This window comes from Phasianus colchicus, chromosome 13 (assembly GCF_987193195.1).
Source record: "Phasianus colchicus chromosome 13, bPhaCol1.hap1.1, whole genome shotgun sequence".
Classification (NCBI taxonomy): Eukaryota; Metazoa; Chordata; class Aves; order Galliformes; family Phasianidae; genus Phasianus; species Phasianus colchicus.
Window position 1 is genome coordinate 13,134,514 of NC_143448.1, and position 21,227 is coordinate 13,155,740.

The 21,227-nt window shown below is 36.2% G+C and overlaps 1 long non-coding RNA gene across 3 annotated transcripts; it reads left to right on the top strand.

The window, feature by feature from the left end:
• The first annotated feature begins 1,952 nt into the window (after positions 1-1,952).
• LOC149916165 (uncharacterized) lies at positions 1,953-11,410 on the top strand. Of its 3 annotated transcripts, none has more exons than XR_016470586.1 (5): positions 1,953-2,037; positions 5,631-5,888; positions 6,116-6,254; positions 8,424-8,508; positions 10,561-11,410. It is a non-coding gene; the product is annotated as an uncharacterized LOC149916165 (long non-coding RNA). The 3 variants fall into 3 exon arrangements; XR_016470585.1 differs by lacking the exon at positions 10,561-11,410 and adding an exon at positions 9,972-10,547; XR_016470587.1 differs by lacking the exon at positions 10,561-11,410 and adding an exon at positions 8,606-8,762.
• Positions 11,411-21,227: the final 9,817 nt, after the last annotated feature.

Here is a 21,227-nt window from a genome sequence, read left to right on the forward strand (position 1 = left end):
AAAAATCACAGCATTAATCATGATGTAGAAATTCCTACAAGGTAGTGTGACATCTGCTAATAAAAGAGGAAATGCAGCATGCAGCTTTGTAGAAACCCATCAAAGCTTTATTTCTAAAACCTTTGTTTCAATTCTGACAGAATTTAAGCATGTATATATACATATTTAATCACGCACAAATGCACACGCTGCAAAGATTATTTTCAGAAAGGAGCATTTCTGTCATCAAATGCTTGAAATACACCCGAGTTCCAGAGTGGCAGTAGAAAAGTACAAATAAATCACCATGCTAACCCTCCCCTGAGGTGATTAGCAGAACAGGAATGATTCATTAAAAATTAGGAGAATTTTTTATTTGAGGCAGGGATTTTTGTACAGAGCATAAGTATCATTGTAGCTGAGTGGATGGACTCAGAGCGTACTTATTGCTGATGCAAAAGTTCTACAGTGTGAAGTAAAATTATATATTTAAAAAATGGCAGTCCTCTGACAGCCTTTTGTTTTCCAGCTTTCTCTTTTCATAGCAATTACAATATTAAAACTTTAAAACAAATGTCCCATTTCATCCTGTGTAGAAGTCTAATGTGAAGTTTTCTTCGACTCAGTGCAAAATCAGAACTTATTGTGTAAATTGTGTGGGGTAGGCCTCTATGTGTGGGACTCCATAGTTACTTTAATATAAAAAATAATGCTCTTCTTTTGTATATGTCTACCTCCGTTCTACCCACACACCCAGCAGAAGCTCAAAACAGCAAACAAATCAGATTTGGGTTTTTTAAAAAAGTGCTATTGGAGTCCAACACAGCTATAGAATAATTTATGGTAAAGGGAAAAGATAAGATTTTCAAATGTATTTGAAGTAGCTAGTTATCAGTTATGTGTAAAATTCAAAAACACTTTTCATTTGAAATTGTTTAACTTCATGAAGTCATGTATTTAAATGAGATCAAACGTAGTACTTGTCCATTTTTTTCTTGTCAGTATTTAATATCTGGGTATTTGTGTACTGATCAAAGCTAGAGATAGTTAAATTCTACTAATTCCCTATAGAAGGCTGCTAACAGCATCAGACATTTATCTATACCATATGTTAGACAAACAGAAAACTGTTGCAGTATATTTATTTCTTCCCTAAGGGAAGCCATTTTAAAGATTTATCCTCCACCACCCACTCATTTTCTTGTATTCATACTAAAAAACACTGCCTGCTACTTTCTTCCTACTATGTTTGACCTAATCACCAGTGGGCCTCATATCTTAAGCTCTCAAAACCAGTGCAAGATAAATATAGAGTCTGTTATGTCTTAGCTAAGAGAATATCAAACATTAAGTACACAAACATTAATATCTAGCCTTAAGTATTTAGAGGGGGAAGTTGGGGAAAGTACCTTTTTTCCACTTTGATCTAAAATACAGTCCCTGGAAGATAAAAGGAATATCTGAAAACTTTGTAAAGATTGCAAAACAGCTTTTCACAGAAATAGAGCACTTAATTTTTGTGATCTGTACTTAATTTCCAGACAGAAATTGCTATCGCAGGTGCTGATTAGCCATGTCATTATGGGGTGGTACTCCATGGAGTGCTGCAGCTCCACTGTGATCCTTTTCACAGACCCACTACAACACTTCCTGTTTTTTTCTTCACTAATCTCTGCTCTCACGTTCATTCCTCCCACTCTAGTCCCTACACTGAAAGCATTTTGCTCTCTCATAAGAACATTTTCACAGAGGTACCACCACCTGCTGTATCACACCCCAAGATGTGACCATGGGAACCAGCCCCTCTACAGAGCCACCCTTGCAGCCCCAGGGTTGACCCACAGACCCAAGTGTATTAATCAGTTACATGCCCCAGCTGAAGCCAGGCTCAGCTGCAGTAGGTTAATGGAGCTGCATTCAAACCTATAAAACTGCACTAGGAGAAGATCTACAGCTATTTTGCTTTTATGATGGATAAAAGCAGAAGCAGAGAGGTTAAGCTCAGTTCCAGACAACACTGGGAGTGCTAGAGAACTTCAGACCATCTTCAAAGCAGAGGTGTGTCCAAAGTCATCCTTGTTTGCTTTTCAACCAATAACGTGTTAAAGATAATGTTTTCAGAGGTGGGAGGAGGGAGTTATTTCTCCTGGAAGCTTTTTGAAATCATACTGGGAAGCTGGAAGTTATTCTATTCTTAGATATGTCAAACTGAAAGTCCTTGGAGGTTATGAAGATTATGGGGTGGACTAAGTACAGAAATTGTGGCCTTCTAGCCTTGTGTAACTTCAGTAATTTTGGTCTGTGCTGTTTTTGCTCTTTGGTGGTGTAAATCTGGTACATTTGGAGGCATCCATTTTGTTTCTTAAGTAGTATTGTTAAGTTTGACTTTTAAAAATGCACCTATTTTTAAAATCAGTGCTTGAAGAAGCACTAAAAAAGATATCTTATTGCTCTATTTAATTAAATGCTATTCCCTTAGTAGCATTTTTGTATGAATGCTGACTTTCTTTTGGTATTCGAAGGAAGGAATAGTTGCTAGATTTTGGTGGTAAGTAAATCAACCATGGGAGCATTTTGTTACACAGGTCCCCACTGAAGGGCTTGTGCCTTGCTGTTGAAGTGCATGCTTTCCTGTTTTCAGAAAATAATTTATTGAAAATTTATTGGAACTAAAATCACTTTCATTTAATTGTTGCAATTATTAGCCTTTAATTTTATGTAATAATGCTGTTTTCCACAAAACACGTGCATTGCTATTCCCTTCCTCAGTTACAAAACTCATCAGTGGCCTTAATTGCCTCATGGTACTTTTGTGTTGCTGTTGTGGACTTTAACACATTCCTATAGACAGCATGGCTCATAAACCTTAATGAGAGTAAGCGCATTAAATTAATCCCAGTAATTAACAAACTTGCTGCTTACTTCTCAGAAGTCTAATTTGTGATACAATCCTGGCAATTGGCTTCCACTGAAAGCAGGCCTTGCATCCAAAAAGGCCATTTAGGAGAATAGTAAATTAATCTTCATTAGGATTAGATTATTGAATTTAAAATCTGTTCCTGATACCTACTGACTTATACAGAGTTTTTCACCTAGGAAGAATAATAAGAAGGAAGTTCATTGAAGTCACTTTTATTTCTGCACACTCATGTCTAAAATGTATTTGGATAATGTAAATATTCTACAGTTGAGCTCCTTCTGGACTCAGAAAATAAACCTGGTCTCTGCAGAAAGACCAAGTAGAGCAAGTGGCTAAATGGCTAGGCTCTTTTAGAAAATGCCATATATAAAGAAAAGATGATGGATCTGTTTCACTAGTGTTCTAATCTTGATAACAGGCTGATTGGGAAGGTGCTAAATATGCTTCTATTTTTATTTTTCTCCAATTGACTTTAATAAAATTGCTTGATTTATTCATGTTCCTGTGTTGGAAGCTAGAATTGGAACTTTGAAGGATGTAGTTTTGCTATTATTATTAGTGCTGCTAAAATGTTTTATCCCTGAGATGAATTTTATCCTTTATTAAAACTATCTGCATGTTGATATGGGAGAAAAAAAAATTATCAGTCTGCTTTCTTTCTCCAAAAATTTCTTTAAAGATTTAATTAATTAAAGCAACAAATTTCAGTTTCTGACATATATATATATATATGTGTGTGTGTGTATATATGTGTGTGTGTATATATGTGTGTGTGTGTATATATATATATATATATATATAAATATATATATATATATAAAGGTTTTGCAATTTATGTATACTTGTTTTTTGTGTTTTTTGTGGTGGTTATTTGAAACAGTAAAAAACCAAAATTGAGCTATATATAGCGTGCGTGGGAAGACAATCGAAAACTTCACGTTCCTTTGGGCTTTTTAGTACCTGGAGCACTGTGCAAACTGTGGCTCAGGCAAATGTTGGTTGATGAGAGCCTGGTGCCATGCTGATACGAGCAGCCTGGGAATGGGGCATGCCAGCCACATCAGGACAAGGGCTGCCCTAAGGGAGGGTTCTGGTTGGGAGCCTTTTTCCAGTGCTGATTGCTTCTGGTGGATAGTACCTATGTTACAATATGGAATGGGCCAATAGCTAGCCAAAGAGTTGTGCATCTCAACTCTGTCTTCTGGAGCCTGGATTAGACTGATAACAGATCTGTAGCTTTCTAACAGTAAATGCCTGAAAGACATCTGAAAGAACTGAACATTATTTTCTGTCTTAAATTATAGCAGTCTCATCTTTTATGTAATACCATACTCAATGTAATATCGTATTCGTTAGACTACTTGCTGTGAAAGTAGGATTCCTGCTGCTGAAGTTAGTTCCTTACACTAAAGGCATTCAGAGATAGGTTTTCTAACTTACAGACCCCAAATGCAATCTGCTGAGGTAACCTGAACAGCTGTTTCTGAAGATGTGTGACTATTTAGCAATTATAAGTTCATGGGAGAAGATGACAGTAGGGAGTATGAGCATGTTAGCCGTGACTGCACTGCTGAAGGAGTTAATGATGTAGAGGCATAGGATGCCCTTTCCAGGGCATCAGACAAGATGAGCAGCTGTGACAATTTCAGTTGAAAATTTAAAAAACAAACAAACAACTTTGTTTAAAATACTTTTTCCAAAGTTTAGATGTTTAATTGTGAGCCATTTCAGTGATAGCCTGGTTCCAAAATGAAAAATGAACTTTAATTGCAGTCAGTGGGGGTAAGAAGATTCATCCTTTTTTAGAATGGCAGAGAAGTGATGACGACATCTATTGCACATGTGAATTTATTTTTAATTTTGCAGATGGGTGACTGGTTAGCTATTTTGGCTTAGTGTTCTTACCATTAGTTATTTTTATAGACATTTGTCCATTGACTAGATTCATGGTGCTTTGAGGCAGGTTACTGATGCAAAAAATCTTCAGAAGTGACTCTCTTTCTTAATTTTTTTAATCAGCTTTATGGGTTTACAAATCAGTGGTACGCATGTGAAGGGAAATAATGATTTTCCTTTTTAGCCTGATGTAATTTGACTTTCCCAAGGTGATTTTTCTAATGATAATCTAATTCAAACTAGAATATTTGGTTCTAAGACTGGCAGTCGTTCTGTTTAAAAACCAGCTGGAGGGAATTCGCTAAGGCAGAAAGACTTATGGCATCATGTATCAGACTTAAAACTTTTTTAAGAGCAATGATTCTCTTGAGATGATTATAAACTAATAATTCATCAAAATATCTGAGACATTGAGCTAAAATGTCTCCCTTCTTCCCTTCTGTTGATAAGAAGGTTCTGGTTTGTAAAGCACTACAATCTGGCTTGCTCTTGCTATCTGAAACTGTTAGTCTGTAAGAACATGGTGTACTATGTACAATAATTCAACAAATGTAATCATATTGCAGTGTTTCCCAGCTGATCTAGCAGAAATATCCATTTCATTACTAAGACTGTATGCATGTATGGACACTGAAACTGATTATCAATCAGCAGTATTTTATTTTCTTTCTCTTAAAGAAAATAAGTCTATTAAGTCTGTTAAGTCTAGTTTAATCTTGTTTTCTTGTTTTCCTGTAGATTGAGATAAAATATTAAAGGTGAAATAGTGATGAAGTGACAATGACAAGAAAGCTTGGGTTTTTTGCTGATTTCTATATTTTTTTTTCCTGTGCAGAATTTCAGGTTGAGGCATGTTATCCTAGCCCATCTTCTCTTTTGAGTGTTAGTGTAAGATCATCATTTTATGTTGTCGTCAGGCCTTTCTTAAAGGCAAATCTTTCAGCATGTTTGAGAAAGAGGGAACAGAACAAAACAATACAAGCTATTGTCAAAGTTGTAAATGGATCTACCTGCCAAGACACATCTGATAGCAAAATTGAAGCAGTCAAGAAAACAAGGATTATAAGAAACTGCAAAACTGTCTCAGAAGTAGGTGAGTTACTTTTAGTTCCTGGGAGGTGCATTGAAATACAGTAAGCTCCTTGTTTCTGATATAATTACTCTGAAAATTCAGTGGACCACTTTCCACTCAGTTTTGTAGTTAAAGGGACAGCTTATAGGAAGTGGACAAAATGGCCATGCAACTTTTCCTTTGACTGTTTTCAAGTCTTATGGAAGCGTGGATGAAGCTAAAGTGTGTCATTGAATTCCTCCATGCAGAAAAAATGGCAACCATTGATCCTTATCAACTGCTGAATGTTTATGGAGACCAAACCGTGGATGTGAGCACAGTGAGGCAGTGGGTGCTGAGTTTCAGCAGTTGTGACAGCAACAGGGGATCACGGGATCACATCCACTGGTGAGGATTTTTTACAAGCATGGCATGCAGGCTCAAACTCATCGCTGTCAAAAATACATAGCTAATGGTGGTGACTACAGTGAAAAATAGTGTTTTGTAGCTGAGAATTTATTCTATCAAATGGTGTTATTGTGCTTCTTGCACAATAGTTGTAGATTTTGCAGAAATAAATAGGAGTCATTAATTGTAGAGCAACCTACATACAACTGATTACTGTTAGTTCTGTCTTTCTATTTTGGCAGTGCTTATGTGGTACTTTGGTATACACTGAAAGAGTAGTGCCAGTAACAACTACTCAGTAATCCATAGGCATGGCTTCAGACCCTAAACATGGGATTTCTGTGGTGTAGATATCTTAGTAAGAGAGAATATTCCCACTCTTCTACACAGTTCTTGTTCTCAGAAGAATGCATCCTCTAGCCTGTTACCTTATGAGAGTGAATGTGATTTATCCATCCAGCAACCAGTGGTTGCTTTCAGCTCTACAGAACAACTCTTTTGAAGTGGTCGAGGTTATTTACGTCTTGTTGCAATAGCACTGCTTATATCTCTGCCTGGTGACTTCTACTTCAATTTATGTCACTGAGGAAAGCAGCTGGTTCTTCCTTCAGTACCCTGACAGTTCAGGTTTTTGTTTCACACTCTGCTCCTACTGTTTTCACATTTCTGCCTTCTTTGGCTGGCTCTTGTTATAAATCAATGTTTGGTCAATTTGCCTTCCATTCTATCTCAAGGCTCCCCTAGTTGCCTGTTGATAGTCTGAAGTAGTTTCTTCATGCTAACTGAAATGGTTATTGTTTGCATGCAGAATGACTCACCTTCCTTCCAGTATGAGGAAAAAAGTGAATGAAGAAATTAAGCCTAAAGAGAATTCATTAGATAAACAGTACTGAAGTCTCTGGCATTCTTACACTACTTTAATATCACTCTGTATAAGCTGTATGCTGTATAAGCTCAGAAAATCAGTCTGTGGTACAGCTCTACAAATTCAGCAAGCTGTTTTTTAGGTCTGCATAAGAAAGAGATAAGAAGAGTTCACCAAAATTTTTATAAACTTAAATTAAAAATAATGGGAGTGAAACATTGTTTTATCCCATACGGCAGGAGACAAGTCTGGGAGATGAAAAACAAGCATTATTAGCCGCAGAAGCCTCTGGTGCATTATTTTATTTCATTTTAACTTGTAACTTGTCTATTTTGTGAAGATTTTTATCCCTTGCCTCTTGAATACAGTAATTCTCAGAGGAATAATCTTACCTCCTACACTGCTGATGTAGGAATATGCTGTATTTGATGATCAACAATAGTATACTGCAGAAAGTGCTTTAAGCCAGTTGTGCTTAGAGGAAACAGATCTTCTAACAGTTGCAAATCAATACTTTCTTTTTTATTTGAGGAACATGCACATTTGTGCTAGATAAGCACAGCACTACTTAGATCTTTAGCTTAGTTATTTGCAGAACTTCCAGAGATCATATTTGTTTTGGTCGTTATCTTGAAAATATTCAAATTGCTATATTTGGCCCAGTTCTGTGACTAGTGGGGTGGAGGGACCCACATGATGTTGTGATGTGGAATACTGATAACCAAAAATCATAAAGCCATAACATATTAACACTTTTAACATACACATTATAAGCATAAAAGTAAACAGTCTGAAGAATAGTTCAGAACTAGTGTTAAACAAAACTGCCTTTTGTTAAGGCAGCTAATGTTGGGATTTAAGATGAAAAATAAGTGTATGTTAGGGCAGAAATTTAGTAATTTAAGTGGGATGCCTCATAGATTATTGCTTTAAGAAGAACAGCTGAGAGCAAACGCTATGTAACTCAAATCTGCAGCATTGCAACTCAAAATGAAAAAAATACAACAGTATGAAAATGAAAGAATGATGGAGTGCAAATTACATATCCAGTTTCACATGTTTTGATAATTACAGTTGCTTGACCAAGTCTGTGTACTTAAAGCATTGTGTGAGGCAATTTACAAAAGAAGAGAGAGATCAGCAAGTTCAATAGCTGTCCCAGTCTCGCATCAGTTCAGCATCATGTTCCTTAGAAGTGTGGGTAACTGCAACACATACTATGCATCCTGGAACTAAAAATTGCAGCTCAGAACTGCTTGGTGGATAAGTATGGTTTTGAGAAATAAGTACTGTATATGTTACAGATGCTGCAAAAAGCAGATACCTTGTGCTGGAGGAAATGGCAGGAAAGGAATGATGAGTCCAGAAGATGTGGAGATCATTTCTCAGGTTTGTTTTAAGGGCATTGTGGACTGCAGAAGAAAATGGGGGCATTTCAGTTGTACAGCATAGCTGTCAAGGGTCTTTTGTTCTGCTCCATTTCCAGAGCAGTGCCAGTATTTTCACTAAACAGGATTCTGTCTAAAGACATTGTTGATGCTGTACAGGCAACAGGAGACTTTTGAACTTAAATGAAACAACAGGGGGGGGAGCATAGCTACTTGCTCTACAAAGGGACATCTGAGCAGGAGGTGTGTTGTAGGATTGTAGTTTTTCCACTGCTTATGTCTTAACAGTGGTTTATTAATTGGAATATTAATGATCTTCTTGCAAATGCTTGAGATAGGATATCATTTGCATCCTAGAAATCCTGAAGTAAAAAAAAAAAAAATCATTAAGTATAAGGTAGGGAAATGCTAAAAATGTGAAGACATCTTTGTCTAAAATGTAATGCTTGAGAATTCCATATATTGTGTTCTGGATTTTGTCATAAATGTTGTGCCTAGTTTGCCATAGAAATGTTACAACTTCAGCTGAATTAAGAGTATGGTGTCTGCATTCTGTGATTGGATTAAAAATGGTTGGATTCTGGCTTTGTCTGAAACTGAGAAAAAGGAGGGCTTCTTTTTGAGATAGCTGTCTAACTGTATAGTCCTTTTGAGATAAGGCATCAATAACTTTCTCATAATCTTAGTTGAGCTTAATCAAACGCCTCCCTTATCAGCTTTCACTGCTCTCAGGTAAAAGCCTCCTTATCTTGCATTCACAGGATTTCACAGGAAGTTAGTTAACATCAAAAAGCACAGATTTTTAGCATGACAAAGTCACCTCTACTCTGTAGAATATAAGCAATCATGCTGTTCGCATCCATGAAAAGTAGTTAAATCTGAAATCTTGAGAGGTTCCAGTCACAATTGGTAAGAAGATCTTTATTAATAGAATGGCTTAGTTTCCTTCTTTGGAAGGTAACATTGTTTTTGAAGTGAATAACATGCTACATGTGCATACCAGATGGAATTTGCTTCATTAAAAAAAAAATCAAGGGGGCAGTGGAGGAGGAAAAAAAGGGAGGAGGAAAAAAAAAATCATCATTGAAGGTATATTTTGTAATTCAATACATCAGTGGGAGATACTCAAGGGCCTATATTACCAAGGCAAGCTATATTTAGCAAACCAACTGTTAATTTGAGTTTATGCATTTTATCTATGAATTTTCACTTAGTGTACTTACCAGCCCATTAAGCAGAGGAAGGTTGCCTTCAATATCTGATTCTGGTAATTTAGTTTAGAACAATGCCTCTTTTTCTGAGTCAATACAAAGGGGAGATTCACAGGAAAAATTTTGTTTTTTGTTTGCAAAATGGTAAAAGAGATGCTAGAGGACATGTAATGCAGAAAGGGAATACATTTGAAACTGATGTAGGGTGATAAGGATGATATAAAAGTCTAAGAAAAATGTTTCCTTTCAAAAGATAAAAAAGCATTATGAAGACTTCAGAGACAGAGTGCTACTGAACTAGATCTGGTGAAAGAGGACTGTGAAGCATTTGAAATGTTTTGTTCATATGGGAATTCATTTCAAATTGTTGATTTTTATTATGCGGTTCGTGTTAATGGATTTTTGACTGTAAGGTTGATTAATAATGAAGGACAAATGAAATCTACACTTAATGTTATGCAATATCATATCACCTTGAAACTTTAATTGTAAATATGCAGTAGGACCAGACTTGATCAGTATTTCAATTGAAAGCCATGTGATGCATGAAGCACTGCTGCCAACAGGCCTTGAGTTGCCTTAATGTGAACTTGTACAACTTTTAGAGAAACTGTGAACTACTATAGCTTTTGTTATCTCATTATTTTGAGGTGGGGGAACAGAACTCCTGGAAAGCTTGGTTACATACCGGTTGATGAAACCCATGTATACCTTCCCATAAATACGAATTTCTGATAAATATGTAGTTTCTGGCTTTTGCAGTCTTAACTAGCTGAAGTATTTTTAAAAAATTATTCTGTAAATGTTAAGTGATTTGTTTATCACATGACCTTCAAGTGCAGACTTGCTTCAGAATTCAAGGCCTGCTTGTGAAGTGTTCTACCATGATCCTGAAATACTCATGAAAGCGAGCCAAGAATGCTTCATGTCACTTGCTGATGTTGAAGGTGAAGCCGTTTCATTTCTTTGTTTCTGGTAGAAAGTATAAATTTGTCGAAAGTGAAGTCTTTCACCGAATATAAGATGTTGGATGATGAATTTTTTTCAGAGCTAAAGAAAAACCACCTTTACTCCCTTTCCACAGTCCCAGCTCCATATCCCAATAGCTTTTGTCAGTGACCTAGCACTCCATAGCACCTTTGCTTTTATAAGCATTCATACAAAATGAGAACTCAGGAGACTCTAGAATGCGAGCCTGGCCATGTCAATGAGCACTAGTAATGCAGACTGATGGAAACAGAGCTGTAGAACAAAATAGTTGTTTTAGAGAACTTGTCATCCCCATATGTGCTTTTCTGTGTTTCTTTTTTTTCCATTTTCTGTCATCTGGCTCTAAGGAAACAAATGCACATTTGCAGTTGGAATGCTACACTGCCACGCTGTGGTTACTTTTAAGATAGATCATCAGCAAGATGCTCATCTCTGGACCTCTAAAACCATAGTGCAGAGCTTTGGTCCTTGTTACGCTCACTCAGATGACAAGTTTGAATAAGGTTGATACCTACATGGATGTCAGCATGACTAATTTTTTACCTCTGGTTTTGTTTTGTTTCATTGAATCCAGCACTTGTATTTGGGAAACTTTCATATTCTTGTGAATAACTTGCTTTGAGAAGCAGTGGGTAATACAAGAACCAACATAATTCAGTATCTTTGTTCTTTTCAAATTTTTCCAAAGAAAAAGAAAGTGCAGTAGCCAGTTCTTTCACTCAGGCTTCGTACGTAACCTGTACATTTAACTGAACCTAATATTCTTTATACATTACTTTGAGTTGATTTTTCAAAAATGTATCAGCCGTTAGGGTCCCTAATGGATTCCCCTTGGGTGCCCTTGTGGAATTCTGTTCTGCAGAAGACCCTTTCTGATCTAATCTCAGAGTGCTAATCAAATTAAAAGCATGCATGTAATCAGAAATAAGCTGAGAGAAGTGGAAAAAGAAGGATGAAGACCATTCTGTTAAAACTTATTCTTCAATTAACTGTGGCCCTAAACAGCCTGTGCCTATTCAGCAGCATGTGGTTTGTGACCAACACAGTGTTGTTGTGATGCTGTGCTCCCATGTTTGTATCTCTCTGTTCCTGATACAACTGTGTAGTGGGATCACTTATGGAGGCTGTAACTTATTCCACTTGAGTGCAGATGTCCCTTGACCCAGGGATGTGTAATACAGAGTATATCTTTACCACATAAATACATTTTTTGGTACATGGCAAGTAAATGAGAGCCTGGTCATATCCTATCCAAAATAAAACAAGAGAACCACATATTTGAAACATGCCCTTTGGTGAGCACTCGTTAATTAGTCTTTTGCCTCTTGAATCTGGGAGCAGTTCTCACAAGCATGTCCAGAGTGCTGATTTATCTCAGCAGGAAAGGAGATATGCAGGCAATTATCAATCTATTTAAGCTTCTGTATCTCAAAACTGATTTCTTCAGCTGTGACTAGGAAGCAATGGAAAGCAAGTGCAGATCATTACTTTGTTATATTATTTAGTTCTCTCTTACAGGGCCTAGGGATGCTAATCGTACAAATTTCAAATCTTTTGAATGCTGGCAATTTGCAGATGGCTAAAGGCATAAAGAATAAAAGAAGCAGAGTTATACAGTGGCTATATCAGAGCTAGAAAGAGAATTAGGAGTTATTATTCTCTCTTCTCCAGTTTTTAAACATTTGAGAGTATCCTATTATTGTATCAGGTCTCAATGTTTGTTACTGAAATGAGGAAATCAATTTCTTGCTCAAATTGATCAGAAATTTAAATGCTTTAAAATTAGCGAATGAGTGTTTCTTTCTCTGATGTGGAATACCACTGGAACCTTTAGAACTGAGATGCATATGCTAAGCAATTTGAGTGTAATTAACATTAGAGAAGTCATCTCAAACTGTAATTGCACTTCCCTGTTTCAGATGCAGTCTTTTTCCATTCCTTGCTACCAGCAGCACACATGTGCCTTGGTACTTTAACCATATGCATTGTTTGCCTTATATAGCATTAATAAGGTCAGTGCACCTGTGGTAGAAGAATGTATTACACAGATATTTCTCCCCATCTCTGCTCCAGCAGGTGTCATAATATAGACTCTGTGGGTCATTGTGTTGGTATCTCTGAGCTTTCTTTCACCAGATGGTCGGAATGTAAGTGTGAGGTTTCAGTCTTGTTCTGTGTTTTTTTTTTTGTTGTTTTTTTTCTCCTTCCTTTGGTATATCTTTAATTCTGAAGAGTTTGTTAAATCTGAGTACAGCATGTATAATTTTCTCATTAAGTCAATGGACAAGGTCATTATATGTTAAAGGGAGGAAATAACTAGTTCACACATGTTATCTTCACAAAAATATGAGCTGAGCAATTCTGTACTGACCTTTCAATATCATTCAAAATTAAATTTCATATGCACTCTGCTACTATTCCATTCTGATACTGATAGGATGTTCAAATGGCTTTTAGAGGAAAACTATATAATGTTCTGTTGCATTTGCTTGTCACTTTTGTTTGCCTACGTTTAAGTTCATTTTTTAATGTGCATTACTATGTTCCTGTATTGACCATTGAGCATCAGGTGGTTGCTTATTAGAATAAAAATTGCTATGAACTTTGCACATTCTACTGTCTCTGTAAGTACAGGCATTGATATGGGAGGACTTGCATCTTTAGATACTATAGAAAAGGCATTAAAAAAAAATTTCTAGTCATGAAATGAATTGGTCTGTCTCAGTGACAGGGAGAACGATTTCTTCAGGGTGTAATTCAGAACACAATAGAAGATTGCTGTAGAGGTGCTGTAAAGATATAGAAGAGTAACAGATAAGCCCCTAGAGTACACATATTTATTAGAGGAATAGGGAGTGATGTGAGAATGAAGCAATGGAACAGTAACTTACAAGGCTGTAGTGTGAATGTGTTTAATTGTTTCATTTCAGTGCTCTAAACGCAGATCTTGACAAACAGAAATGTAAAATGCTTCCTAATTAGGATTTCACCAGAAGCCTTAGGACAGAAGCATTTTCTTTGCTGGTGGGAAATTTCTGTGTTACCTATTACTGTATGAAAATGAATGGATACCATGCAAGGGAAATCATATATTCTGAGGATACCTTTGTCTTGCTCTGTTCAGAGTGTAGTTCATTTAGCTTTTAATATTGCTGTGATTGTAGAGGAGAAAAAAAATTGGGGCGTAGCTGACCGATAGGATCAAAAGGTAGAGCAAAAGATTTATTGATGCTTTTTTTTAATGTTAGATAAAAATGTTTAGTTACAGAAACTATTGTGCATAACCAAAAGCAAAAATTATGTAAGAAAAACAGCCCTTTATACTGATGTAAACTCATGGTCTAAACATGTGCATGGAGTTCTGTAAACTTTCATTTGTAACATATAGCTAAGTATTGGAGATGACTTCCACTAAGAACTTGCAACGCCTAAAAATGAAGCCTTGAGGCCAGGGACTGTGCTGAATAAATGGGTGCTATTTTATCAAATTTTTGTTGACTGAGACTTGATCTCATGATGATGAAATTAGAGCTGGATAAGAAGGTATTTCATCTTAATGCAACTGCTTTCAAACTCAGATTTGCACAGGGAGAGTAAAACCTTGCCAAGGTCGAGGGGGAAAATATTAAGCAGCAGCAGCAGGTCATTCAGCAGCCAGACATGCTTCTGCCAAGATGCAGGAGTGCCATGTTCAGTCATTTCTGCTCTAGACAAGATTAATGTCCTGACCTTTGTATTCGTTAGCCTACGATGTCTCCTTGTCTTCCCGGTTTTAACCAGAGACATCTTCTAGTGTTGCTGAAGCTAGTCTGTTCTCAGTCTTTCATCTATTATGACTAAAAATAATTTAGTTGAGGTAGTCAAGAATTTGGCTGTTTTGAGTAAAGTCAAAAAGGGTGAATTGCCAAACCAGAAGGAGCACAATGGAATGGTTTCAGTTTGAAGTTGAGTTCATGCCTTTGCTTTAGAGATAAGAAATTCGTGAAGCGAGAAGGCAGATACAACTTCCACTTTGAGAAAGGACACTGGGAAAGGTCAAAACAATTTAGAAGAGATTTGTCTCTTCAAATAAAGAAAGTAGTTATGTTGTTTTAAAAAAGGAAATGAAATCTTCATTGTGGAGGACTTATTCATGTAAAACAGATTAAAATATGCATTCATAATATGTAAATATAGAGTCAATTAACATGATGCTTTTTTACAGTATAAATGATTGTAACCTGCCAATGTCCTCTGGGACGACTTTGAAACTGAAATGCTTCTCCTCTATAGTCCCAGTTAACAAAAATCAATAAACAGTAAACATAGAGCAGTCTCTTGCCAAGTGAGCAATGTCTGAATAGGACAGTTTAATTTTCAGCAGATGAGCAGAATTCACCCAGCTCCAGGGTCCTCAGTGCTGTGTGCATTCCAGGACTGATTCCAATAGGCAACAGAGTAAAATTAAGAAAGAGAATTAAACCTTGCGAGTCTGGGCTGACTGCTGTCTGTTTTGTCCCCGATTTAATCACTCTTGCATAGTCAGTATCAAGAGGTACAAAAGAAGAGGCATTTACCCAATTTGTTTGATCTTTTTTGAACCTGGAAAGAGTCTGTCAGAGGAGGATGATCTGGATATGTCAGGTGGTCTGCTAGTGAAGAAGGTCACAGTACGTCTATTTGACAAAGTGACATCTTCCCTCCTTTTGCTAGGAGTCTGAGAAGTGTTAGGGAGGCAAAAGGCCAAATTCTTATGAGCTCTTCACATTGCCACAGTTCTCTGTAAAAATGATGCTATCAGGAACAATCAAGTAATAATAAAGAGATCACAGATTATACTTAGTTATGCAAGTAGATGCCTGACATTTTCTCCTTGAGCAACTGCAGTAGTTCTAGAAATTCTACGATGTAACACTGGCATTTCAGTAGCTCTTACTTCAGAAAGATTGCATTCTGGATGCATTTACGTATGAAAACACATAACATTTTGTACATGAGTTTTGCACACGTACAACTTCCTAATTATATGTAAAATGAAAATAGATTTTGATCCTTGGAATATTCATCACTGTATCTTTAATTGCATTAAGCCAAGTTGCAAATAGCTTGCATGTTTCTGACAGTGCAGAGGTTGGCTCAACTAAGTACAAAACTCTTAAAATGAAGTAGATTGAGGGTTTTGCACATTTGCTATGTTCAGCATTTGAAAGCAGTTTCTGTTGAAAGTCTGTCTACTTAAAATTCAAGCACTCTGCAACTAAGGAACTCCAAAAAGAGGTAATGAACCATAAATTATTGCCGTTAGATATTTAATACTCAATCAGTATGTGCTCTCTCATGCATATCCCACTGGCACTGCATTTATTCTGACAGTGTGGTACTGGTTCAATTACTTTGCTCATTTACAATAAAAGATTAATGAAAAGAGGTATGTTTTAGTTCACAGAGATTAATTGCATCCCTTACTTTCCCTACACTAGAAATATTCAACCCGTAATCCTGATAGCTTTTTCGTCAACAAGTACATGGAAAATTAATAGACTTACTTCTGCTGGAATCCTCAGTAGGCTTGCAGATACAAACATCCAGGGAAAAGCTGACTGAAAGTTGGCTTTCTGGTATGGAGGAATTAATTTACCTTCTCTCTTGCTTTTTCTCTTTCCTTCTCTTTAATACACTCTGATGACATTTTGTATTAGCCAGAATAAAAATGCTTGTAGAGTAAGAGTCTGAAACTAGCGTGCTTTTTTTCTTATAGGCCAACTGATACATGTTAGTGTTTTCCCAGTGAGGTGCCACCAAATGCAGCTACTCATTGGGAGGGTGGATAGATATTTTGAGCACTTTCTAAGGTGTTGCTGCCTTGTAAAATTTAACAGCCTTTATAATCGCAGAGTTAAGGCTACTAATAAATTATTTTTCATCTTGGTACAAATGTAGGTGATATTTCTTTAGCAGTACGATGGTTTTCATGTAAAGACTGAATAAACTCTTGGTCACTTTAACCTGGTGTTTTTACTTCAGTGTATGAGTACGATAGGAAAAAAAATGACAATAAATGTATTAATTTTATATTGCTGACATAAGGAGAAGAAAATGATCTGTTTTATTTCACAGAAGTCTTACCTTTCTCTCCAGGAAAGCTAAGAGAAAATGAAAAGAAATTACAATATCAGGACAAGCCACTGGTTTCAGTCATTTAAAAAAATATGAAGTTGGAGTATCCATATAGGGGCTAGATGATCTTAGTGGTCTTATCCAACCTCAATGATTCTGTGATAATCCTCTAACTCTACTGTAAAAGGAGTAACAACAACCTTAAAGTCTATATGCAGCCCAGCCTCGAAATATAGTTTTAAGTATTAGATCCCTTTTAATCTGTACTATTTTCCATCTCATTAAGGTTCATCATTAATTCAGGGTAAGTCTTGCTGACTTTGAGAGCAGAATGAAAACTGCACTGGTTTATGACTAGGTAGTACGATTTATGGGGCATTTTAGGCTAAGGTAAATGAAGAAGCATGACTTAAGGGAGTGCAAGTCCTCATTGGTCATTACACAGCCAGATTTCTCTCTTGTGGGCTGAATGAAGATTTGGATAAAATGTTGTAATGTGGCTTGCTGCTATCTTAATAGTGAAGACTTACAGGTCTATTTAATCCATCTAGGGCAGGACATATGTTATTTGAGTCACTTTGTCAGTACATTTGGATAGTGTGAAGGGTTCTGGGTTTTCAGCTTAGAAAAAGAAGACGTACATCAGACATACAAATTTGAAGAGCAGAGGTTAGGTAATATTGCTTATTGTGCTGTGCTCTCACTGTATGATGCTGTTCATTTTCCTTGTCTTACTAGGAGTAGGATCCTTTTGGAAATATTTTCCCTGGGGGAGGAGGAAAAAGAGTTATATTCTGGCTGCTCTCCAGGATAAACTGGGTTTACTTCTTTATTCATATAAATGAGAGCTGAAGAGTTTGCTGGTAACTACATCTGATGTAGAAAACTGCAGCAGCATGCTATTGATGCATATAATTTTTCTGTGTGAAAATTGCTTTCTGGTATTTTAAATCTGAATAATTTAGTTTATTTCACTTCTTCACTTTCTTCTTATTTCACTTCTGTCTATGCTGACTATTTCTTTGAATACTGGATGTTTCTATATTTAATTTCTGATCTTTCTACTAGTGGATTTTTTTTTTTTAATTTAATAATACAATAATATACTTTAGAGCTGCCTGTAATTACTTGGAAGATATGACTTCTTTGTGAAAATTATATGCTTATAATTAAAGGCTCTCCAATATATATCTCGAGTTAATAATACTCATGATAATAATAATAAAAAAAAAGACGTAGATTTTAATGGAAATAACTATTTTTTTATTTGCCTTTTTAAATTCTGTATACATTGGCACAAAACTATTTCCATAGAATTGTAGAGCATGTCTTAAGGGGTGGATCTGAGAGAAAGGCATTTTTGAATACTATATAGTAGATCCTGTCTTGAGTGCCTTTGTAGGATGTCATGTGAAGCTGCACCTCACCATGAGATTTCTTTGCAGATACATGATGCAACATCCTAAACCTGAAGTTTTTGTCCAAGTCAAAACTTGTCATGCTAAAAATCACCTGTTGCTTAACTCTTCTGTGTGCTGACATTGCATAGGTGGCTTTAATTCTCAACCTTGCAAAAGCCTTGAGTTCAAATTTTAATATTTGTTACTGTTTTACTCTCAGCAGCGTGATAGCTCAGCCTTTGGAGTAGGACTGAAAATGGAGTTTAAGTCCCTTGTAGCAGAAGAAATCTGAAGGAAGGTTTTAGTTGCTGTGTGACAGCAGTCACTGCCAGAAGAAAAGGGGATGTGGAAGCTTTTTTCTTCTGACACCACTCGTTTTCTTGACTAATGCTTTAGGAATACTCTTCTACCTTGTAGCCTATAAGACAGTCTGAGGGGAAAATAATCTGATGGAAGTCCCTTTTGTGGGCTTCACCACTATGAAGTGGTGATAAGATTACCTGCCCCAATATCCTTGGAGCGATAGTACAGTTCATACAGCTGTCATTGCTTTTCTTATGCTTTTATCTGAAAGTGTTATGGCTGCACTGCTTACAGGACTTCTTGATCTGGAAGGTAACTGTAACCTTTGCACTCCTTGTCTTCTTCTCAGTCTTCCAGTGTGATTGCACAGCTTGTTGCTAATATTCTGAATGAATGTTTGTAAATCTATGCTTGCATTTCATGCCAGTCTTGTCACTTTCTCTGTGCTTTATGTTCTGCCTCCTCCAACACCGCAACTGTCAAATCTTACTGTCTTTTATTTATATACACACACACACACATTCTGAAAACCTACACTGTTCTTCACTCATTTTTGATTTGAACTAACTCTTAATGTAAAATTTTGGATGGATCATTTTCCACAACAGTCATTGAATAAATTGGAGCATCTGTTTCTATAGCAATTGATTTTTCTTTCTGGTACAATCAGGGCAGGACCAACCAAGGGACAAAAGAAGAACATTGATTTCTTTTCTGCTTGACTGTATAGATCTGTGGTGGTTTTTGCTTCTAGGATCTATTTCAAAGTTCAAGGAAATCACAAGTCTTTCCATTCACTTCAGATGAGTGAGTAAGGCTCATAGTGGATGATTACACCTTTTTTTTTATGTGTGTTTATAAATACAAAATTTAAAAACAATGTTTGTCTGAGATCAGCTTGTTTAATTAAAAATCAGGTTATACAAGCATTGATTCTTTAGCTCAGAAAAAAACAAGGCAAAGAGCCAAATGATGAGAAATCCTGGGGGGGAAAAAAAAAACTAGCATCATGCTAAATCAAGTGAGTAAATAGTAGTATGGAATGTTGAATTCTTTGTGTGATCTGTGGAGTATGCAGGATTGTGCATTTCTTTTTTTTTGGGGGGGGGGGGATGGGGTGGGAGGGAATGAGAGAGAATCATCCCACTGTTAAACAGTGCAATCAAATAACCAATCAGGTTGTGCTCATCTTTCAAGGAAGTAAGATGAGATTAATTTAAGTCATTTTACTTTATAGCTCGGCCTTGCTAAAGCTTAGTGTTTTCAATTGCCTAATTAGTTGGTCTGCCTTAAAATATTATGCTTATAATTAACTGCTTGTTAGGAGAAAAAGCAGGAAAAACATCCCAGTAGATGAATGTTCCTATTATTGGATGATTCTTAATGTATTCTCAGAACCATTGTCCTTATACAAAGATCACTTTTTTCCTTGGAACCAAATGAGGACGGTGGGAAAGGGAAAGCTTATATATATATCCTTATTGAATGTTGTCTGATTTTTTTTTTTCCCCAAGTATGTCATTTGTTCTTCTTCCTCCTTTTCCTGATACTGCTTAACTCCATTATGAATTTAGAACTATATTATGGATTAAAGTGAATTGTGTGCTCAGGAAATTATTTCTACCTGTATATGCCATGAATAGGAGAAAACAACAGTCAATTTGAATTTTAATGCATAAGTAATTTTAAGCCTTATAAATCGCACAGGCAGGGAGAAGGCGCGATTAGGTGTCTTGTTCCAAAACTGTACTGCAGCACTTTCACTGATCACCCCTTCCGTGGCTGAAATCCTGCAGTTCTTGAAATTGGTTTTTGTTGTTTTCCTATAGTTTCAATTAAAAAGAAATTGTGGGTTTTGTCCTCCAAAAGAATTACTTCAGGCATGGAAAAAGTGGTTTTTATTGGGAAGATTCATAGAAGTGAATGTAATCATTACCTTGACTCTTTTGCATGTTCGTAAACAGTACATCTGAATCTACCTCTTTTTAGAGATTCTTGTGTTCTATTTCATCTTCCCTTACCTGAATCTTCTGTATCAAAAAATGTTACTGCAAAACAATATATATTCAGATATTCCAGTGTATTTTGTTATATTCTAATAGTTATTAATCAATATTTGTATTGGTTGACAGATGGGCTATGTTAATAAAATAATACAAAACAAGTCTTTCTCACTTTCGAACCAGGTAACAAGAAAGAGAATTAGGGGTCGAGCCTTTTGCCCTTTCTCCGAAATAATGAAATACTGTTAAATACAAAATGATGTGAACAAAGCTGAATGACATTTATTAGCTGAGCATTCTAGGGAAGAAAAAAAGATAATTCACACTGTTGGGATAACTTGTTCTCTTTAGTAGCAATTCCCTGTAACCTATTTAATGTCACTTAAAGAGATGCTGTTAACTATAGTGGAAAAGTAGAAAACTAGACTTAGAAATTCAGCAGCAGCATTCTTGCAGCTTAGAAACTTGCCTGCCATAGAATGAGAAGGAAGTAAAACGAAGATAAGAGGACAATGTGATTTAGGGGATGATAGTGTTGGTGATGATATCTGTCTTAAGCAAAGAAAAGATGTGAACTCTTAAATGTTATTGAGATTTAAAGGACCATAAGATGTAAGAATAGTTTTAGAAATAATTGGCATATATTAGCTGAACTGTTTATTTTTCTATTGATGTTAGAAAAAAATGTTAGCATTTGAAAGAAAACACTGCACTGTT